The following is a 17997-nucleotide window of genomic DNA, read 5'->3' as shown; positions in this document are numbered from 1 at the left end:
AGTTTGAGTTAAGGGAGGCCTGCAAACCCAAGGGATTCCTAAAACGAAGAACCTGGTGGTACACAACTAAATTTCTCCTAATTAATAATTTTTCTGACACTGGAATTTCGATAGTTGAGCCAATTAGCTGCCCTTCCTGCTATCTTCACTCTCCTGCGAGTCAATCCAAATGCAATTCATCCCTGCTGGAACAAGTCTTGAAGTGTGTCTCCCTAAATTCTGTATGGCTTTGCCAAAACATGACACTCTGATCACTCTTTTAAGTTCTGGGGTGCTATAACTATACAGGGGAATGGGCTAGTCTTTTTTTTTCTTTTTCTTTGCCTTTGCTACGGTAATCCACAAGGGCAAGTTTCGTGTTGGAGAGAAGTAGCTATGTATACTGCAGTTTTTAATGGGTATGGACAGAGACTGGAAAATCAGGAGTTAGGACTTGGGAGGCATAAATCTCTGGTCCATAGTAAATGGAGCTCAATTGCTAATCTCAGAACAAAAATGCATGTAACTAAGAGTACTAGGTTGCTGCTGAAAATGCACCAAGTTCATGTTTCTTTCCAAATTTCCTTTACCTCTTCTCTGTCCCCACTTCACACCATTGGTTGCCTCTGGCAGGGATGAAGAGGACAAAGCCTTTTTTTGTTCTAATGCTGTAAGAATTCCTTGCCACCAGAGCTAACACCAAGACAACAAATAAAATTGACTGCAAGACACAGCATGGCATATTGCTTCAGTGTTGCATGCCAGAGTTATTTACATCAACACCAGCCCCCCCCCACCCCTATTTTGATCCTTGACCCATGCTTATACACAGGCATTCCCCCAAACAGGGGTGTCTAACAACAAATCCTCCCTCTGGTGGATCAGTACCAGTACCATACCCTCCAACATTCCTCAGAGGAAAATAGAGACATTTCTCACTCCCCAACCCCAATTTTTCGTCCCCACGCCCCGCAGAACATTTCCTATCAGAAGAAGGGTGAGTGCTAGCATCACTACACCAATGGGACACAGCACACAGGCCCACCACCTCCATTTTTTGATAGATTTGCAAAAAGAAAAACACACACTAATAAATAAATTTTAGAAGGGGGCAAGACTGGGCACAGATAAACAAAGCATTTTTTAAAAAGCATCAGAACTCCTTCTGCTCTGCTCTGCTCCCCCTTTCTTCCCACCCAGGGCAACCTTGCCCTCTGCCTGCCCCTCAGAGCCGGCAAGTCACACAAAGCTGGGTCTTGATGGTGGCAGCCTCTCCTCCTCTTTGGCCACCTCCAGCAGCTGCTACGAACTGCCCAAGGGAGGAGGCCGGCAGTGGCAGCCATGGAGAGGCCACGGATGCTCCTTTGTAGCCACTGCAACCACTGCTTGGGACAAGCTCCATCTCCTCCTCCTCCTTAAGCTCCGTGGCAGCAGCACCAGGAGGAAAAATAGGGACATTCTGGGATCAAATCAGAAGCCAGGATGTCTTTTGCAATTCCAGGACAATCCCTCAGAGATCAGAACACTTGGAGGGTATGCAGTACAAGGGGTTAATGTTGAAACTGTGGAACTGTGAAACACCCCTCTATAGCAGCTGGCAGAAATGATCTTCTTCATATGGAAACCAAGGTGAAAAGCCTGGGGCACGATCTGTGCAAAAACTATGGTTCCAGTTGACCAACCTGTAACCTCAGTTACTATTCTAATTGGATGTAACGCATTGCCTTTCATTGCAGTGGCACCCAGAGTAACTGTTTTTTTAATTATATTCCTAGCCATATACTGGGAGAACAAATGCACCCTACAGTGGTACCTCGGGTTACATATGCTTCAGGTTACAAACGCTTCAGGTTACAGACTCCGCTAACCCAGAAATAGTGCTTCAGCTTAAGAACTTTGCTTCAGGATAAGAACAGAAATCATGCTCCGGCGGCACGGCAGCAGCAGGAGGCCCCATTAGCTAAAGTGGTGCTTCAGGTTAAGAACAGTTCCAGGTTAAGAATGGACCTCCGGAACGAATTAAGTACTTAACCCGAGGTACCACTGTATTTGAGTCTACTTTTTAACCAGGTGCCTGTAAGCCCTTTGGACAAAATGGCAGGCTCTTGTTGCAGCTGGAAGAGAAGATGCCTTAATGGCAGTCTGTATTTCAACCCCAGTTTTCACTCAGGAGTCTTTCTCTCATCTTGCTTTTAAAGGATACAATTTCCTGTTTTCACACGGTCGCTCTCACCCTTAGCACATTTATTACGTGTTCCAGCTTGAAGAAAGCCAAAGCCTTAGGTAAAGTCAACATCATTTTTTAAAATAATGTGAATAAATATCACAGGGCATAGCTATACATTTTTAATATGGGTGGGTTTTTAAAAAAAACAATTAGTCAAACCGCCACTCCAGTTCATTAGCAGATAATAAGAAAACTTCAAATGTTCAGAATGACTTGGAAATCTAATCTCCAAGGGTGAATTTTTATTAATCCTGTGTAATATTAGCCAGCCGATTTCAGTAGCAGCACAATACATTCAGTGAGAAGGCATATTAAAAAAAGAATACTCCTGGGGCACTTCCCTCCTATTCAGGTGAATAGGCTGCGGCTGACCCAGCTTATTTCTAGGTCATTTGGAAGCAACCCAACCAGAATGAGGCAACAAGTTGAGAAATGCTATATTGTATACTCTCACCCCTCTTCAACATATTGCCTTGCCAGTGGAGTTGGATGGACCCTGAACACACAGAATGCATGTGAAAGCTTTTTAAAGTGACTTAATTTTGATAGACAGATAAGGGGCCTGTCCAACCATTAGGCAGGGTGAGGCTCCTTCCTCAGGCAGCAGATGTCCCCAAGGCAACACTTCTATGGTCAGTCTTCCAAGAAACATGAACCAGTGGGCAGAAGCATTCAAGCATTGCCAGTAAGTGGAGAAGTTCGTGGAGAGTCTTTAGGGCCAGACAGAGCTGTGTTTGGCCCCAAGACCTGATTTAGACCCATTTCAAATCACCTTCTGGTCAGGGTTCAGGACTGAGGCTGCCTTAGTTGATCATGTCTTTCACTGAACAAGAGGAAAGAATGGGAATGATCCATTTGATTCTCTTGGCTCTTGTGCTGAGGATCACTCATGCTGACATTCACACGTTGAATGTCACTGTAAGCCATGGTTTGCATGTCACAGCAACAAACTGTAGGTGAGCAGCATGCTTATGCACATTCTTCAATCACCCTCCTTTCACTCTGCCCTGTCTACAGCTGCAAGAAACAAGCCACAAGACTTGCCTTAGTGTTGCATGTGAAATGGTGCTCATGGTTTCCCACAAAATGAAAGCAGTAAGCCAAGAACAAAGCTTAAAGCAGGAGTGGCTGAGTAGCATGCCCTAGCATGTTGCTCGATCATGGTAAGCCATAAACTATGGCTTTTCATGTCATGTGGCTACGGCTCATTATGAATGCACACTTTGGGGGGTCTACAAGTTGGAAAAGTAATGTGTGAGGCAGCCTCCAGTGAGTAGATGAGCAACCATCTGCATAGCTCTGAGAGAGCATGCTGCAATTTCAATCTCTTATCAAGCCAGTGTGTGCACAAAAAATCTGAGCAAAAGAGATTCAAGGAGATGCTTCTTGGACGGAAACATGTCTGAGCTTGGAGCACTTGCAATGAAAAATGAACAGGAATAGAGTCTGTTAAGAGCTGTGACTTTCCCATCCTTACGTTGCTTGTAAGAACTGTTTGTTCCTTGATGGAAGGAAGTTTTGCCTGTCCCCTGCTCCTTCCTCCATTTTTCAAAGTCTTCTTGTTGTGATCAAAGATGTAATAAACCCTTGCTCCTTGGGCTGCAGAGTCTATCAGAGGCTTGTCTCTTCCTGTTCATCTGCTGCTATTGCTGTGAAAGAGCCCTGGGGATCTCTATTCACTCAGAAGAGTCTTATTCCTTTTTTCAGACACAAAATTTGCAGAGATTCTAATCTAATCCTCCCCAAAATAGACATGCAGATGTTGTTCCTTCTGGTTTAATTAATGGATAAATCCTACCCCAAGTATTTTATGTGAACTGAAGTACCGCAACAAGGTTGTAGAAAAAGTATAACAGGAAACAACCTCTACTGCTAGATTTGCTGAATCTACTTCAAATAACTACATTCATTCAAGCAGAAGGCTATAGCACTGTTTACTTTGATGCTTATATCAGGATAGTTTTGCCTTCCCATTTCCTGTTTCCAAAGGCTGGTGTCATTTTATCCATTCAGTTTGTTTAATTTACATCCCATCTCTCCTCCAAGGAGTTCAAAGTAGCATACATAATTCTCCTCCTCCCCAGGTTATCCTCACAACAAACCTGTGAGTTAGGCAAGGCTGAGATTGACTGACCAGTGAGTTTCATGGCAGAGTGGGGATTCAAACCCTGGTCTCCCAGGTCCTAGTCCAACAACCTAACCACTACACCACACTGGCAGCTAGACTTGCTCACTAGTGACTATGCATAGGATTGTAGTCTTGGTCTTTGAGAAGCCATGGCACTCTGGCATGTTACTTGTTTTTAGTGAAGTTGAAAAGCCCAAGTTGCGGCATGGCCTATCGATGGCCATAGACCCCAAGCGAGCATTTCCTTACTATGCCCAGCTCACAAGCTATGATGGAAATTATTGCAGCAGCCCTAACATATACTTGCACTTTGTATTGTTCACTATCAACTCATCTCCCATCTTTTGAAACTCTCTGCTGGACCATTAATTGCTGAACACTGATTAGTTTCACCATAAACGCTGCTGCTTAAATATTCTCCTCTCGGTTTAATTAACTTTGCCAGTTTCACCACATTACTGCCAGTTGATTAATTGCTCTGTTGCTCACAGTTGGTTAATTTCGGCCATATTCAATTAATCACAGTCTCTTGATGAGCTCATTATCGCTTGCTATGGACTGGCTGCCAGAACCTCAAAACGACTGACTCCCCCCCAAGGCACGCTTTGGTCCTTCCTTCTGTCTCTTCACACCATACTTAAAGTGTTCCCATACTCTGAAAGCTTCTGAAAGGTTTGTGTCACACGGAAGAAGCCAAGGAGTGTCACACAGATCTACATACAGAGCAGAAGCCTGCATAATTTCTATCTCACCAAGCAAAAAAAAAAAGAGCCCACCAGCCATGTGTGGAGCCAACCACTGTCAACCTTCTGTTTTTGCTGCTTTACAGGAGCTGCAGAAATGAGTTATTGGCAGGCCTGGTAGGCTGTGCTCAAATTATTGGGTTATATCTTGTGCAGATTTGATGTGTGGATGTCAGGAAGTCAAGCCCTAGATATCCATTCTCCCCATTGCATATACCGTAGATTCTGGTGTATAAGATGACTTTTTAACCCTGGAAAATCCTCTAAAAAGTCGGGGGTCGTCTAGGTTTGCTGGGCAGTGGCAGTGGACGGCGGGCTCTGCACTAGGAGGAAGCTGCCCAGCAAAGCTGCCCAGTGATAAGCCGTCTTCGCTGGGCAGCTTCCTCCCAGCGGGGAGCCCACCACCCACTGCTGTGGCAGTGGCAGCTTTGCCAGGCAGCTTCCTCCCAGTGCAGAGCCCGCCGCCCACTGCCGCTGCCCAGCGAAGCTGCCGCGTATAAGACTGGGCATATAAGTCTTATACGCCCAGTCACCTAATACGCCGGAATCTACAGTATTTACAGTCATGTTAGGGAGGGGGAAGTGTGGATGGACCCTGGTTAGCTCAGTTGGTTAGAACGTAGTTCTGATAATGCCAAGGTTGCAAGTTCAATCCCCATATGGGACAGCTGCATATTCCTGCACTGCAGGGGGTTGGACTAGGTGATCTTCAAGGTCCTTCCAACTCTACAATTCGATGATTCTATGGACCAACTGGCCTGTCTCCTCTTGCAGCTCCCTGTCACCTGCACACACTCACAAAAACACACAAAACACTGATATTCCAGGGTTCTTATTTAGACAGAGAGTGCATTCAGACATGGGCATTATTGCATTAGTTTTCCTGGTTACAATGCTAGTGCTTCTATACCAGTTTCTAATGTTCCTTTTACACTGCATTACCCAATGTGTTAAGGAACTGTGGCTTTTTCATCAACATACTGTACTGCCATGTCATGCTGAATTTCAGTGGGTGTGTTGTGACACAACAGTTAACATCACTGGACATGTTGCCACCCATTACACACATGTGGGCTTCTGTTTCCCTGTGAAAATGTCAGGAAAGGACTGTATTCAAGAATATTACCCCAGATTTCATCACATGGCACGATCCATGGAAAACCATAGGAAAATTACAGCACAAAGCTCCCACGATTTTCTAGGTTAACGAGGTTACAAATGGATTTTTTCTGGAAGCAATTAAAACAGAATGAGTGCTTAACTTCCATTGAATCCCGATTTTCAGAAGTTGCTTTTGCAACATGTGAAAGAGCACATAGAACACAGAAATTATCCAATAAGGAAATTGAAAACACAGAATAAAGTGTCGTCTGAATGCAGCCAGAGACGCTGCACAGCTAAAGCAAGGAAACATTCAGTCACAGATGGACCTAGCTACCGGTAGTTTGTTCCTGCTCTAAAGGGTAGGACCCAAACCAATGGATTACAATAACGGAGACTCCAACTAAACCAGAAGTGGTCCAACACACAGCCCATGGGCCACACGTCTCCCGCGAGGCTGATTTTGGTGGCCCCAGGGAGAGTACTGGGACAGGAGCCCCGGATGTGCCAAGGTGGTGGCTGCCTGCAGCACCAGCAGTGCTCAACTCCACCATATTGTGTGCGGCTCTAGCCTTGCCAGGGCAGTCGCTGTCACCAGCCCAGGTGCTTCAGGGGAAGGGTGGGCAGCACAGCCTGGGCAGGCACCCCACAGCCCCTGACCAATGCCAGGCAGGCAAGCAGGTGGGGCTGGAACTGGGCTCACTGGGCCTCTCTTAGCAGCCGCCACCTCTGCTGACGCTTCTCCGGCTGTGCTCAGCTCACCCTAGTCCAGGTATGAGAGTTGGAAGCATGGATTTGAAGGACTAGAACGAGCCATAGCCTCTCTGAGCTGCGCCCCTTGGGATCTTGGAAGCCAGCAAGGCAGAGAAGGGGCTCCATGTGCTGAAGCACCTTCTGGGGGGTGGTATTATAATAATAATAATAATAATAATAATAATTTATTATTTATACCCCGCCCATCTGGCTGAGTTTCCCCAGCCACTCTGGGCGGCTCCCAATCAGTGTTAAAAACAGTACAGCGTTACATATTAAAAACTTCCCTGAACAGGGCTGCCTTAAGATGTCTTCTGAATGTCAGGTAATTATTTATCTCTTTGACATCTGATGGGAGGGCGTTCCACAGGGCGGGCGCCACTACCGAGAAGGCCCTCTGTCTGGTTCCCTGTAACCTCACTTCTCGCAATGAGGGAACCGCCAGAAGGCCCTCGGCGCTGGATCTCAGTGTCCGGGCTGAACGATGGGGGTGGAGACGCTCCTTCAGGTATACAGGACCGAGGCCGTTTAGGGCTTTAAAGGTCAGCACCAACACTTTGAATCGTGCTCGGAAACGTACTGGGAGCCAATGCAGATCTCTCAGAACCGGTGTTATGTGGTCCCGGCGGCCACTCCCAGTCACCAGTCTAGCTGCCGCATTCTGGATTAATTGCAGTTTCCGGGTCACCTTCAAAGGTAGCCCCACGTAGAGCGCGTTGCAGTAGTCCAAGCGTGAGATAACTAGAGCATGCACCACTCTGGCGAGACAGTTCGCGGGCAGGTAGGGTCTTAGCCTGCGTACCAGGTGGAGCTGGTAGACAGCTGCCCTGGACACAGAGTTAACCTGCGCCTCCATGGACAGCTGTGAGTCCAAAATGACTCCCAGGCTGCGCACCTGGTCCTTCAGGGGCACAGTTACCCCATTCAAGACCAGGGAATCCCCCACACCAACCCGCTCCCTGTCCCCCAAAAACAGTACTTCTGTCTTGTCAGGATTCAACCTCAATCTGTTAGCCGCCATCCATCCTCCAACCGCCTCCAGGCACTCACACAGGACCTTCACTGCCTTCACTGGTTCTGATTTAAAGGAGAGGTAGAGCTGGGTGTCATCTGCATACTGATGAACACCCAGTCCAAACCCCCTGATGATCTCTCCCAGCGGCTTCATATAGATATTAAAAAGCATGGGGGAGAGGACAGAACCCTGAGGCACCCCACAAGTGAGAGCCCAGGGGTCTGAACACTCATCCCCCACCACCACTTTCTGGACACGGCCCAGGAGGAAGGAGCGGAACCACTGTATGACAGTGCCCCCAGCTCCCAGCCCCTCTAGACGGTCCAGAAGGATGTTATGGTCGATGGTGTCAAAGGCCGCTGAGAGATCCAGCAGAACTAGGAAACAGCTCTCACCTTTGTCCCTAGCCCGCCGGAGATCATCAACCAGCGCGACCAAGGCAGTTTCAGTCCCATGGTGAGGCCTGAATCCTGATTGGAAGGGATCCAAATGGTCCGTTTCCTCCAGGCGTGCTTGGAGTTGTTCAGCAACCACCCGCTCAATCACCTTGCCCAAGAATGGCAGATTTGAGACTGGGCGATAGTTGGCCAAATTGGCCGGGTCTAAAGATGTTTTTTTAAGAAGCGGTTTAATGACCGCCTCTTTCAGCGGGTCTGGGAAGGCTCCCTCACAGAGGGAAGCATTCACCACCCCGCAGAGCCCATCGCCCAGCCCTTCCCGGCTTGCTTTTATCAGCCAGGATGGGCAAGGATCAAGGAGACAGGTGGTCGGTTTCACTTGTCCAAGCAGCCTGTCCACATCCTCGGAGGTAACAGATTGGAATTGATCCCATGTATTGGCTTGCTGTTTTTATTTTGATTATATATTTTGTGGTTTTATATTTTGATTTTGTTCTGTGAACTGCCCTGAGACCTCTGGGTATTGGGCAGTGTATATATATATATATATTCAATAAATAATAAGAATTCTACTGCATTATTATTATTTTGCTGTGAGGCAAGCCAGCCTAGCAGACTTTTGGCCCACTTTGGATAGATGGGTGGGTGGAAAGGGGTTCCTTACTCAGACCCTCCAAGTGTCCCTATATTCTAGAGACAGTCCCAGATTTACAGAAGCCGTCCTGGTTTCTGATTTGTTCCTGGAATGTCCCACTTTCCCTTAGGAAGTCCCTTTTTCATTGAAGAAACGTTGGAGGGTATATTCTTAGGAGTAGAATGCCTTGCCCGAGGACAGTCATGTGGTCAAATCTCTCTCTCCTTTTAGCTAAAGTGTAAAAAAAAATAAAAAATCCCCAAATTCATATTAAGGCAATGCCTTCCTTAGGCCAACTAGAATGTCACAAAAAGAGTGTGAGTGTGGAAGCTTTTGAGTTCTCCATAACTCATCATACTATGGTAAACAAAGGAAGTGTGAGGGAGAGAGAGTTGGCTGGTGGTGAAACATCTGGCAGCATCTGGTCTGATGAAGAGTTCTGAAGAACTCAAAATGTTTGCACACAGTTTTATGGCATGTTGGTTGGCCTAATAAAAATATTGCTCTACGGTGGAGTTTGGATTTCTTTTACTTATAGGCCAGTACAGTTCCAGCGAGTTCCAGATGAAAAAAGCTCTGGTTCTAGCACCTCTCAGGTGGGCACCATCGCCATTCTAAGAGAACAAGGAAAGTGTTCATGGTGAGTTCAGACACCTTTTTTCCTATAAAAATAGTACTGCTCCTGGGTATAGATATTATAATGAATCTGTCCATCTCCACACCAGACATTTAAAACACTATTATACTATTTTAACAGTTGTGGTTTCCCCCAAATAATCCTGGGAGCTGTAGTTTGTTAAGGGTGCAGAGAGTTAGGAGAACCCTAATCTCCTCACAGAGCTACAGTTCCCAAAGTTGTTTAGAAATTGCTCCCTCTTTCCTAGGGAAATTTGGAGAAATTAGCTTGCTAGGGGGAATTTCAGCTCTCCCATCAACAAATGACAGTTCCCAGGATTCTTTGGGGACAGCCATGCCTGTTTAAAGTGCTACGATCCTGCTTTAAATGTAGAGTGCAGATGTAGCCTCGAAAGTGCCTGGAGCAGCCTTCTTCAACCTCTCCAGATGTTTTGGACTTCAGTTCCCATCAGCCTCACCAGCACAGCCAAAGGCCAGAATGCTGAGAACATTTGGAGGGCCCCAGGCTGGCAAAGTCTGTCCTAGAATATCTGCTCTCCATTCTTCAAGTGGGTCAAGTCTTTTTAAAAAGCTGTTAACAAGAATCTTCAAAACTACACAATAAAACTATTCGGATTCACCCCCATCTATTGCCAAGTTGCTAAATATTCCTAAAATGTGCAAAGATATAATGAAGTATGGATCTTTCAAATGCATTAGCAGGGACACCTGTTAGCCGCCACCGTATTAAGAATCCTTCTGCAATAAGGCTGGCATGCAAAAACATGAATGTGCTGAAGGAACATCAGATTTAAATATTAAAGCCTGAAATGATGAGATACTCTTCCCACCCACACTTCCCACCCACCCACCCCCAAAAATTGGATCAGGGACACTCTTCCCATTTCATGTGACAAGGAAATAGGAAGGATGTTTCAGATGATACAGAAAACAGATGTCTATTATATGTCCAGTGCACACAATAAGTTCTGAAAAGAGAAAACTATTTGAAATATTCCAGCATTGCAGAGGGTTGGACTAGATGGCCCTCGTGGTCCCTTCCATCTCTACAATTCCATGATTTACAGAGACAGCAAATGCCCAGCTCCTAGGCACTTTGTTATTGCACAAGGTTTGTTTGCAAGCACTCAGGTCAGCTTCAAATGGCATTGTGTTCTTTGCTGCAACACTTGATGCAAACATCTCTTTTCCACATTGTGTGGGATATCCCTGAATGATGGAATATCTCAAAAGGTCCGAGGATAAAGAGGTATGTGAAAGCAATCCCACATGTTCATCCTGTTTCAGTACAGGGAGGACCGAATGATGATGAATACTGGCTTGCTTACAGGGACCTGTGCTGAACTCTACGTTATGCCAAACTTCTCCGATTCATATCACCGTCTGTCCCCATCTAGAAATAGCCATACACTGAGGCAGTCATCATAACATTCATGTTGTTGCAGCAGCAGCAGCAGTGGCAGACATCCGTCTCCTTTCCTGCTAATCCTGCACCTGGAATGTCCCTCCATATAGAGAGCTCTTTCATTCTGATCATCAGCAGGAACATGGCCATTGATAGGCTGCCATGGGATGCGACAACATCGGAACTGGAAGGAGTCTACGAAAGAGGACTGCTCCCATCTCCACACAAAGGCACTGTCTGATCATTCCATCACTGCAGGACTCCTCATTTGCATATCTACCCAAGTGGTTACATCATTGCTGCCTATCCATCACTGAGGCTCAGTCCACCCAGACAAATGGCAGGTCCCCCTTGAGTTCCCAGCCTGGCATCTCTCTCAGCAAGGATTACTGAGAAGATTACCTGGGTCAGTGCATCCATCTTGACCCCTGGTCCTATTTGCCTTTGCACTCTTGACTATTTCAAGGTGTTTATTGGCCTCCTGTGATGTTTGCCGACTAGGACTTAACGCATGATGATAAATAAGTACTAATGACTAAATCATATTTATGTACAAAGTCAGAGTCTGCATGGAGAACTGGGAGGGGGAGCAAAATAGAAGGAGAATCTCTGTGCATTTAGAAACCCCCTGCCACGGCAGTGGAGGGTCATTCTGAGCCCATAATTTCCCATCCAAATTCTAGAAGGACAGGGTCACACATTTGTGCACTTTGTGCTCTGTGGGGAACATGCTGTCGGGTTTGATAGAACTGATGCATTGCTTTGGAACATTGTGGTGTGGCTGAATATGGCTCCCTTTCAGCTCCCCCCCCCCCCTTGGAAAAGGGAGGTCTTGTGCCCCTTCCCTTCTAAACAGGTAACGAGTTTTATCAAATTTGACATCATCCAGCTGTTGGGTGTCTAGGCCATCACAACATACTTTGGGTACCCTTGAAATTCCAAGGGGGAGGCACGCAACCCATTGACAGAGGGGGAGGCAGAGTCTATCAAGGAATCCTGAAGGCTCCAGACAGAATCACAAGAAAAATTAGGCTCCAGAGCTTGGTGCAAGGGGGGTGGAAGCCACATCAGCTGTGGAGAGCAATTCCAGGGATACCAGTAGCAAGGATGAGTTGTTGGGAGTGTTGCAATGGGTCTCTGTGCAACTGCTTGCAGGGCCTGTGTGTCTACATGTGGACAACTGGGGAATGTCAGCTGAGAGGATGTAGTTTTCCTAGGGTGACAACATGCCTTTGAGAGCTGGCAGTATGTGGATAAGATGTAAAGGTACAATTGGTCAGGTCAGAGCAGTGGTACATAAAAGGCAGTTTATGATTCAAATCTGCCCTATACATAACCATTAGATGACCTAATGGTGATTGTTTCTTAAAGGAAGGTGGCCTCTTAAGGAAGATGACACAAAATATATTGGTTGTGCTGCCCTGATATTTTCTATAGTACTGTATCCTCATTCCTCATGTGCCCCAGGTAGCTCAATGTACACAGCAGTAACAAGTGAATTACTGGGGTGGGGTGAGGTGTTACCATATCCCTTTGCTGTGCAATACATTGATCCTAACCACTTGTTGTAGAACAGGCTCAAAAGACTAGCTATGTTGGTTTTCAACGCCAAAGAGAAAGAGAGAAAGCATTAACTGCACTGTGATGATACTTGAAATTGTACTGGGATATATTTAAACATTTTTCACATGGCCCTGCTATTCTGAAGGCAACAACCTACTTCATTGGCCATTCCTAATCCCCACTACAATCCAGTTTTAAAAGTGCTCTGGTCCATGGGGTCACAAAGAGTCGGACACAACTAAATGACTAAACAACACAAGACAAATCAACGACAAAAATGTCCGTCTCTGACTGGAAGTCAGGGTGACTAGATGGAGCCTCCAGATTCAGGGGCACTATACCTCTGAGTTCCAGATGGTGGGGGATTAAAACAACGGAAGAGGACTGTTGCTTCCCCAAAGCATTTGGGCAGCCCCTGTGGGAAACAGGATGCAGAACGAGACAGACTCTTTGCTTGGTCTGATTCAGCGGGCCTCTCCTCCTACTCCCACCTAAGACATTCTTTGTCTGCTTCTTGCATGTGAAGCAAGCAGTTTCATTGGCTGTCTTCGGAAGCTGATGTCATAGCAAACCAGGAAAGTCTCCCACAGCACTCTTGGGGTGGGGGTGGGGGAACAAACCAGCTAATCCTGGCAACTGCTCGCAATGGCACCTCGCCCCACGGTGGCCTCTTTCCACTTGCGATTGCCCGTGTCCTCCCCTGCCACCCCCATTCAGTCTGGCCATGTCGCTAATAAAGCAACCCGCAGGATGCACGCCGCCTTCCGCAGCCGCTGTTGCAGAAGACCTTAATATTCCGTGAGCATCTCGGAACGCCAACTCCCGGGTCACCTCTCTGACTTTCAGCCCTTCTCTCGCCCTCACTTTCTTTCTCTCCCTCTCTCTCTCCTGGCTCTTGTCGTCTTTGTACAAAAGGCGCCGGGCAAACTGCTCCGCAGCAGCTCCTAACTTCACACGAGACAGGCAAGGACAAAGGAGGAGCAAGACTGTCTCCCAGCTGAACCTCCTCAGGCCACGTGGCTCCGGGGGAACCAGACCTCCCAGGCTCCCGCTCCCAGGCAAGGCGGGAGTAAGCAGGAGGCGACGCCCAGGGCGCGCCCCCCACCCCCAGGTCCTGCTCTGCTATGGGGAGTGGGAAAGGGGCGCAATATGGATCCCGGATTTATTTTATTTTTAACAACAGCTGGCTGGGACTGCTCAGCCTTTTTGCCAGATTCCTGGCTCCATCTCCATTGGGAATCAAATCCGAAATGTGATACGGTCCCTCCTGCCCCCGTTCTCAGAGACGGGACCCATCTTCATCGGGAACTGCATTTGTGCAGAGTGTCTAGGGGGAGTCTGTGGGGATCTCTTCGCCCTTTCGCGCCCGCCCGCTCCGGAAGAAAAGCGGAACAAGACTTTTCTTTCTCTCGGCAAGGAAACGCGGGTTTCGCTGCCTGTCTTGGAGCGCGTCTTATTACGCATCACTCCGAGGCAGCTAAAAGCCTCGGGTCCAAAAGATCCCAACCGGGGCTTCTTATCACGTGTTGGTTTCGTTTCCATTTTTGAAAGAAAGAGAAAGGACTCGGACCATTAAGAGGGAAGGAAGCAAAGATTCGACTCAAGGGAGTCCGCGTGGAATAGGAAAGGTGGTCAGAGGCAAGATGAACGGAAAGGTTGGGGGCAGCTGGGGCTCCTGTTTCCAACAGTATGCTCCTCGCGGACATGAGGCTAAGCAACTCGGGGTCTTGTACCCTGGCGATGCTCTATGGCAGGGACTCGGAGCCGGTGGGTGGCCCGTCATCATTCCTGCCCATTGGTCATCCTGGTGGGAGCTGGAGTCCCGAAACATCTGGAGAGATACAGATACCGCAGCCTGGCTGCATGAAAAAGTAAATAAAGTCTGCCGGAAAGACTTGCCTCCTTACTTGAAAGCCCGATCCCTACTTCCAGATGTGTGCTGCAGGAAAGAACGCCCCACAGCACCCCCTCCAAACACACAGACACCCTGACTATGCTCAAGGAGTCAGTTCCCACGTGCATGCGGCTTTTTAAATCCAATGTGTGAACTGGCTCCGCTGAAAAGAAGAGTTCTCTTCAAAATGCTAGGACGTGCCCGCATGTGTGAATATTCTCTTTGTGATCGGCAAAGGCTCATTCGTTCACACATGGAAATGCATCGCTAATCGCTTGATGCAGTCATCAGACTAGTCCGGAGTCCACGCCTCTGTATTATTACTTTTCACGTGCTCCAGACTTTCGCTCCGGCATTAAATAAATAAATAAAATCTGAGACTCCTGGCTCAAATTGAGCCGGTTCAAACGGAGCTTGAATGAATTGATAAATTATCTTTTCGTTACGATAGCAAAATTTATTCCCCACAACGTCCCTACGGTAATAGCATTCCGTTCCAAGTTTAAGAAAAGTTGCGCATGGAAAGGAACCGTAAAAAACTTGCTAAATGATCGGGAAGACTGCTAGCTGGAATTAACTGGTGATCTCTTATGGCATTAAGAATCCCCAAAGTAGCGTAATGCGGGCAAGTATCGTGTTCTCCCTAGTGAGAGAAGATGCTTGCACAAGAATACTTGTGTGAATGAACTTTCCCTTCCCCGCCTCCAGCCTTCCTTCGCAGTTTCCCCAGCAGGGGGAGCCGAGGGTCTATCAAAAAAGCGTCCGATTCCTAGATTTCCGACTTCGGAGTGGATGAGGTGAGCGCTCCGCGCTTTCAAACCTGCCCTTTCTACGTCGTGGGATTTTTAAAGCGTGGTCCATCGGAACCCGAAAGGGACTGGACCAGGAAGCTACAAGCGGCGGAGCCCTCTTTGCAAAGCGGCCCGTTCATTTGCTCAAGCAGGACTTCCTGTAAAATGGGGAAGAAGAGATCGCGTCCCGGACCCTGGAAGGAGGAGGATGCGCGGGGGCGTCTTTGGATGGGTTTTCCCCCATAGCTCCAGCCAACTTTTTAAAAAATCTGCCAAAAAAAATCCCTTCCCCCCCCCCATCCGGACTGGGAGGGCTGGGAAGTCTGTCTAAAAGAAAGCAGCTGGGCTGGGGGAAGAAGCAGTTCATTGCCGAACCGATGGCGATGACATAGACTTTTCCTGCCGTGGAGAAAATCCTGACCCGCCGCCGCCCCACCCCCGGTGACATTTTGGAGCCCGCCAGAGGGGCTGGCGGTGCCTTGGGAAGTTGCACATCGCTCCTTTTGCACAGAAGAAACCTCGGAGGAGCTTCTCCCCCCGACGCAAACTCCCTTGTGCAGAGACACAGGCGCGCACCAAAAGCCAACCCGAGCGGGGAAAGATTCTCTCCACCCCGCCCGCCTCCTCCTCCAGCACGCCTGAAACATAAGCAACCGGCCCGAAGCAGACGAAACAACGCTCCATCCTCCGACACAACGTTTCAGTGCAAGAAAACAAAACTCTTACTCTTTCCATCCCCTCCCCCCCCCCCCGCACCACCACCACACCCACCCTCAGTTTTTTCCATGTTGCACATTCGCTCTTTCTGACCTGCCAAGTCTGAACTCAGTTCTGGATGGAGTTGCCTCCCCCTCGGGATGATGCGTTTTGCAATCTGGAGCAGTGGGTCAAGATTAAAGTTTGGGGGTTGGCTCTTTCCCCCCCCCCCCTTAATCTCCCCCTCCCTCCCACTTCCTCAAAGCGTTCTAGCCTCTTGAACTCCTTTCCAGCAACTCCTTTCGGAAATCTGGGTAGGAAACTGATTAGAGACAGACAGACAGATGCCTCGCATTCACGTTTCTTTCTGAACCCAATGCCGATGCAAAGGGAATTCCGGTCACTTCCCCAACGCTTTCCTGCTTCACCGGAGGGCTTCCCCCGCCAGTTCAACGTCCCCATTTCTCTCCCCGCACACTTTAAAACACAAAAAAGGATGTCGGTGGGTGAGCAGGAGAAGGACGGTGGGAAAGAAACGTGGAAATGTTCCTCAAGACCAGTTGAAGCCGGCTGGGGTGCCAAGGGGAGGAGACGAGGAGGAGACCCCCTTTCCTCCTCCTGGTCGCCTACCAGTGGGGCTGGAGGGTTTCTGTTCTCTGTTACCCCCTTTCCCCAGGAGATCTCCCGAGACCCCCACCCCAACCTGAGGAGGAGGAGGAGGAGGAAGGCTGCTTCCCAGTAATCCCCCAAGCCACCTCAGCGTGGCTGGGAAGCGCTCTCTCATCCTCGCCACCACCATCCTCGCGGGCTGTTCAAGCCCATTCAGCCGAACCTGATCAGTGCAATAATCATCGTAATAATAATGAAACCCACCCGGCTTTCTACCACCTCCTTCCTCTAGCGCCGCTTTGTGCATTCAAGCCCCTACAAAGACTTCTCTCTCTTTCTTTCTCTCTCTCTCCCCCTGCCATTAACCGTTTGAGAACCGCCAAACTCCCAACTCTACCTTGCCTGCCATTCAATTACTCCGGCCACACACACTTCCTCCATTCTTTTCACTTTTCTTTGTTCTCTCTCTCTTTCCCACCCCCCCTCCCCAGAACTTGTGGTTCCCACCAAAAAGGAAGCCTTTTGCTTTGCGCCCCAGATCCGGAGATTTTCTTTTTCTTTAAGTAACAATCCACTCCTTCCGCCTCGCCCCCTTTTCTCTTTCCCCAAACTCTTTGTTTCGCAGGTAAACGAGTGGCCACAGCAGCGGAATCCTAGATGGTGGGAACCTTCCCCACCCGACAAACGCAGAAAATTAGAGGGGAGGGTATAGTTACCTTTCAAAGCAGTTTATTGCAGAGACTGGGGAAAAAATTCAAGGAAAAAAAGAAGGATTGGAAAGGAGCACCAAAAAATAAAAATAAAAATCACAGCGTGCTTGTTAATCCAGAAGTGCCCTCATGCAAGCCCTGGGCTTCTTGGTCGCTGGTCCAGGCTCGGGAGTTTTTCTCCTCGTGACCCCCCCGGTGGTGAACACCTGATCCCCGGCTGTGGAAGTCCGGCTTGGGGAGCTGCAGGCACCCAGATGCACCCAGCCCGCTTTCCCCGCAAGTTCAAATGCGGGCTCCGCCACCCATCATTATTATATCATGGTACCGTCAGCGCTCCAGAGGAGGGGCCCTGCCCTGCCTCTCCGAGAGGAGGGCTCTTCCCTCCAGCGCAAGGCGAGGTTCGCCAAGGCAGACGAGCCCCGAGCCAAAGGGGGGCAGGAGGAGCAGAGCGGCGGCGGCGGCGGCTTCCCTGCGCCTGCCTCGCCTCTGCCCCCTCCCACAGCCCCCTGCCGGACTCAGCAAGTCCCAAGAGGCTCGGCAGAGCGCGGCCTCCTTCAGCCCCTCGCCGGGGATGCCGGAGAGGCGGCCGGGCGGCTGGAGCAGGGGACCTTCCGTCGCCCAAACTGGGAGAGCAACTGGTTGCAGTGGGACAAGGATGGAGACCCCCCTCTCTGTTTCTCTAATATGTACCATACAGCGTTCCGATTAACTAATT

At 48.6% G+C, this 17997-nt stretch overlaps 1 protein-coding gene across 7 annotated transcripts in view; it reads right to left on the bottom strand.

Moving 5' to 3' along the window:
- The window catches only part of VCAN (versican), a 131927-nt gene extending 114138 nt beyond the window's left edge, over window positions 1-17789 (bottom strand). For 2 of the 7 annotated variants that reach the window (XM_053408706.1, XM_053408709.1), the window contains exon 1: window positions 17289-17789. The gene's annotated coding sequence lies outside the window, so the exon portion shown is untranslated. Of the gene's footprint in view, window positions 1-16077; window positions 16153-17288 lie in introns of those variants that run through there. The other 5 variants (XM_053408708.1, XM_053408710.1, XM_053408707.1 and 2 more) reach the window with 3 other exon arrangements.
- Between the last annotated feature and the right edge of the window lie 208 nt (window positions 17790-17997).

This window comes from Podarcis raffonei, chromosome 11 (genome assembly GCF_027172205.1).
Source record: "Podarcis raffonei isolate rPodRaf1 chromosome 11, rPodRaf1.pri, whole genome shotgun sequence".
NCBI classification, from domain to species: domain Eukaryota; kingdom Metazoa; phylum Chordata; class Lepidosauria; order Squamata; family Lacertidae; genus Podarcis; species Podarcis raffonei.
This window is presented reverse-complemented; position numbering and strand designations above follow the sequence as displayed.